Here is a 6000-nt window from a genome sequence, read left to right as displayed (position 1 = left end):
ACAGGTTTGTGAAAGTGAACAGATGGGCTTATTCCTGTGGATTAATTCACTAGTTTGAATTTTGGGTTAATAGTCTGTGGGTCCTTTTAAGAGGTTGCATGCTTAATTTGTTTATTCTCGGCTATTCAGCTACGTACAGATACTATACTACACTGTATTATACTATACTATACTATAGAGAGAGAAGAACAGCTTCCTAAATGCCAGATTTACATTTAAAAATGTACATTTTAGTGCTCCTGTGGCTCAGTGGTAGAGCATTGCATTAGCAGGGCAAAATGTTGTGGGTTCAGTTCCCAGGGAACACACATACTGGTAAAAAAAAAATTGTATATCCTGAATGCACTGTAAGTTGCTTTGGATAAAAGCATCTGCTGAATACATAAATGTAGATGTAAAAAGCATAAAATTCAAGAGAGAAAATAGAAATATCTTGACTCACATAAAGAGTTATTTCAAATGAGCCAACAGTATGCTTTCAGGTGTTATATTGTTCTTCTTCATTGCATCAGACTGTTAGAGTTAAAGGCTAAAATAACCACAATCAGATTGTACCCATTTAAAATCCAAGAGAGCAACTAAAACTAAATTTAGGGATTAGTGCAACACCTAAAATCCATAGTGACTGCTTGAAAATAGAAAAAAATAGTGTAGTATGGATTGGCTGTCCACCACCTTATGAGGTATTTAAAATTCACTGTTAGTGGAGTACATTTTCCATGCGTCAACAGAACATGGGCATATCAGAGAAATTGTTTCTTCTCATAATCTCAAAACCTTTCATGAATAATTCCTTCCCTCTTACATTATCTGTCTTCTAACAGGTTGAGTGTGAGAGAGCAGATATAAAACGACGCGAGCATTTACCACAGCACTGCACATCACTGTTGACCCCTTTTAACTTTTATCATATCACAGTCGCTCTAGTAAAGCTGTCAGGTCTTCTATAGTGGACCCATATGGTCCCTGTGCTTGAGGTACATCAGTGGTATTCATTATTTAGAAAGTAAAGGCTTCACACTATCCAGATGAACTCTTGTCGTTCTTCTAAAATGCAATTTTATATTAATAAAACAAACAAACTGAAAAGAAAAATGAAGATATTACTGCTTTTGGCAAAATATGTACTGTAGATTGCATTTATGCATTTTGTCAGACACTTTTATCCAAAGCGACTTACAGTGCATTCAGGCGATACATTTATTTATTTTTTTTTTCATTTTTTTTTTACCATGTGTGTTCCCTGGGAATCGAACTCACAACCTTTTGCGCTGCTAACGCAATGCTCTTCCACTGAGCCTCAGGTACACACATGGATTCCAACAGGATGGTGTATTTTGATAAACCTTTATTCACATGATAAAAAACTATTAGCGTAATCACAATCAGTTTAACTATGGGAAGACTGGGGCAAGTTGTCACATACGCTAAGTAACTATAATGATTTTATATATATGGTTTTATGAAAAGATGTACCATATATATATATATATGAAATAATATCTGGATATTATTTCATTTATTTTCAACAATATATAATATATATATATATATATATATATATGAAGTAATATATGGGATATTATTTCATTTATTTTCAACAATGAGTTTTAAATGTCAATAAACATGCCTGTATCCTTATTTTTGGTTGCCTGGTCCTGTTTTTCTAGCTCAGCGGATGGGACACTTTAAACTTTTCAGTATCGGTGCCTTTCCTGTTTGAGGAGACATACAAACAATTTTTTTTTTTTAAATGCATATAAACCAATTCTCGCAAACACTTTCTGCTAAGCCATAAACTGCTTTGCCTTCAGAAAATAAGAGTTATGAGAGTCAGACACACACACACACGCAATTCACAGTGCAGACAAATTGACTGAGGTTTTCTGTTAGGTCCTTGTTTACAGTGCCAAAATTTCTTGGCATTATAGTGTGTGATGACACCCGTTGGCATACTTTGGCAGTTAATAAAATAATTTATTGTAAATGGCTTGTACCGTCTGGCTGTATGCTAGACATTCGCAGAAGATAATTGGCTATTAATATTTTTTTTCCCCTCAGACTGCATGACACAGACTATGTCTTCAAGACTTAGGTACAATATTTAAAAAATGCAGCTGCTTGTAGAACTGACAAAACCACAGCGTTTTGAATCATTGTGAGTTCAGAAAGTGTCTTTTTCTATTGACAGAAGTTCAATTAGTCAGGAATTCATGTATTTATGAGTGAGTGAGTGAGTGAGTGAGTGAGTGAGTGAGTGAGTGAGTGAGTGAAGTGAAGTGAAGTGAGGCCAAGTATGGTGACCCATACTCGGAATTTGTGCTCTGCATTTAACCCATCCAAGTGAACACACACACACCGTGAACACACAGCCGGAGGAGTTTAATTATGCATGTATGTGGTAAATGCTATATCACAAAATATTTAATTTTATTATACAAAATGATTTGAAACGTGTTATGATAATAGTCTAGGGAGTAACTCAATTTTTATACTAAACCAAAAGCACTTTTTCTTGGATTTGATGCTTGCCGAGTGTTAATTTCCCCTCTATTGTATCTCTCACCCACATCTCTCTCTGTATGTAAATGATGCTACAGACACTTTAACATCCTGTCTAGATGACATATGTCCTCTCTCCTCCAGGCCAGCACAGTTTTTTGATGCTCTTCATGCACATCAAAACCTCAATAGTATTTAGCACACAAAAAGAAAGATACAGTTATTAAAAACTGTACTTGCAGGTGAAAAATGGCCTTTTCCTATTTAGTGCCTAAACTCTGAAATAACCTACCTAACATTGTTCGGGAGGCAGACACACTCTTGCAGTTTAAATCTAGATTAAAGACCCATCTCTTTAACCTGACTTACACATAACACACTAATATGCTTCTAATATCCAAATCCGTTAAAGGATTTTTAGGCTGCATTAATTAGGTAAACTGGAACCGGGAACACTTCCCATAACACCCGATGTACTTGCTACTGATGTACTTCCATATTTCAAAGCCATTTTTCTCTAAGAAGGAATATAATTGTGAGGATACTACCTTTTCTAGTATCTTGGACAGAAAAGGGAGATTTGAGATCGGTCTATAATTAACTAGTTCATTGGGGCCAAGTTGTGTTTTTTTGATGAGAGGCTTAATAACAGCCAGTTTGAAGGTTTTGGGGACATATCCTAATAACAATGAGGAATTAATAATAGTCAGAAGAGGATCTATGACTTCTGGAAGCACCTCTTTTAGGAGCTTAGATGGAATAGGGTCTAACATACATGTTGTTGGTTTAGATGATTTAACAAGTTTATACAATTCTTCCTCTCCTATAGTAGAGAATGAGTGGAACTGTTCCTCAGGGGATCTATAGTGCACTGTCTGATGTGATACTGTAGCTGACGACTGCATGGTTAAAATTTTATCTCTAATAGTATCGACTTTAGAAGTAAAGTAGTTCATAAAGTCATTACTGCTGTGATGTTGGGAAATGTCAACACTTGTTGATGCTTTATTTTTCGTTAATTTAGCCACTGTATTTAATAAATATCTGGGGTTATGTTTGTTTTCTTCTAAAAGAGACGAAAAGTAATCAGATCTAGCAGATTTAAATGATTTACTGTAGGATTGGTTACTTTCCCACCAAGCAATACGAAATACCTCTAGTTTTGTTTTCCTCCAGCTGCGCTCCATTTTCCGGGCTGCTCTCTTTAGGGTGCGAGTGTGCTCATTACACCACGGTGTCAGACTATTTTCCTTAACCTTCCTTAAGCGTAAAGGAGCAACTGTATTTAAGATTCTAGAAAAGAGAGAGTCCATAGTTTCTGTTACATCATCAAGTTGTTCTGAGGTTTTGGATATGCTAAGGAATTGGGATACATCAGGAAGATTACTAACAAAGCAGTCTTTTGTGGTAGAAGTGATGGTTCTACCATACTTTTAACAAGAATAACAACTCACAGCTTCATAAATATGAATTTTTCACAAAATGGCATGGCATGCAAAATACATCATCTCTAACCATCATAACTGATCCATTTTAACTGTGTGTGTGAGAGAGAGAGATTGTGAGAGAGAGAGAGAGAGAAAGAAAGAGAAAGAGAGTTATACTATCAGATTGATGTAATGATATTGGATGCAGTTCAGGGTAGGATGAAATAGAAAGCTTGTAATACTCCCAATAGTTTGTATACCTGTGTGTTAGCGTGAGTATGCATGCATCCACACATGAACAGGTCCAAGGCTTTTATGTTTGCAAGCACATATGTGAACGTGAACATGATCAACATGCTCCTGAACACTAATAGTTTCTATTTCTTTCATTCTTTTCCATTCACTTTGAATGGCTGGCCAGGAACACCACAAGTATGACTTTGTGCCATTTTGTACAAAATGAAAGCATTTAAAAGCAAACTCCCTGGTTAAACATTAAAGTACACTAGTGTGATAAACAGTGCAAATATTCATCAGTTTGTATTTAATATTGTGAAAATTATTCATGAATAATGCATTTTTTCACTCAAAAAAATAGGTTGCCTACTCTCAGATAAATGAGGCTTATGATTAATCGGATGCAAATATAAAAATAAAAATCCAGTCCTAAATGAAAGAAAAAGAAGTTTGACGATTGAATTCAAACGATTGAAACCAATCTTTGGTGATAATATAGCATAATGAGTGATTATAAGCAATTTTTTGAGGCCGGAACACCACAAGAGTAACAAGGTGAAACATTTCCCCCCCAAAAGTATGAAAATTATCAAAAAAAAAAAAAAAAAAAAAAAAAAAAAAAAAAAATTGAGAGGTAGTTGTACCCTTTCAGAACAAAGTAACTAAATTTCAGTCCAAAGCGATAACATTAACTAATATTTTCGGGGAAAAAAATAATATTCTCGGGGCAAAAAAGACCCAAACACCACATTAGGGTTAAACATATTTCAGAGACTATAAAAGTATTTATGAAACGACATGTATGTACCATGTCCTACTTAAGAGTGTTGCAAAGAAAAAGCACTCTAAAATGTATATTAAATTAATTTAATATAACGTTAAACGATAACACATATCCATTTAATATGTTATGGTGTATTTTACATGTAATTCTAAAAGAAAATATGGTATGGATTATGGATTTGTTATTACCTTCTCCCCCATCAATAATATATATATATATATATATATATATATATATATATATATATATATACTGTATATATATATTCAGTATATATAACATTTTTTTTTTTTTTTTATATTTTCTTTTCTTTTTTTATATAACTTATTGTTTTGGTAGGACAAAAGCTTAGAAAACTGTATTTTGTCATATTTCTAAGGCAAAAATGTTTGGTGTTCTCGGTGCATTCCTCAAGACATTCCGCTCTTTTTTTTTTCACAGACAAGACAACACTCCATCAGCAGTCAATGCCCCACAAACAGCCACCACCCACATGCAACTCTTTACTCTTCTCTTTATCTCCTTTCACAGAGGCTGAGGTCTCTGAACCTCTCCTCTTCTAACCATACTACCTCCTGCATCTCTTGACCCTATTCCCTTTCATCTTGCAAACTATTTCTCCTACACTCCTTCCCACACACATCATCAACACTTCTCTTCTGAATATAGCCAACCCCACAACATTCGAGCAGGCTCAGGTAATCCCACTGCTAGTGGAAAATCACAGACTGCTCTCTCTCCTCCCCATTCATAGTCAAAACCTTTGAATGCCTTGTTTTCACTCAAGCCCCTTCTTTCTTTAGAGAGTAACCTGCAAGTCACTGAAATGTATTTTTTTTTTTTTTGCGTGGTTGTGCTGGTACACAGCTGGCTGCTGCATTGCAGCTGTGTCATTTCATGGTGAGGCAGCTGTGACCGTCATAAGATTACAGTTAGAGCTTGATGCCTTGCTGTTTATTTGTGATCAGTGTTTGGGAGCTGCGTATCATTGTGATTTGTTTCACCATTCCAGCTCTTATTCATGTTGTTAGCTCTGGTGGATCAGCATTT

Source organism: Cyprinus carpio, chromosome B10 (assembly GCF_018340385.1).
Source record: "Cyprinus carpio isolate SPL01 chromosome B10, ASM1834038v1, whole genome shotgun sequence".
Classification (NCBI taxonomy): domain Eukaryota; kingdom Metazoa; phylum Chordata; class Actinopteri; order Cypriniformes; family Cyprinidae; genus Cyprinus; species Cyprinus carpio.
Note: the sequence above shows the minus strand (reverse complement) of the source record.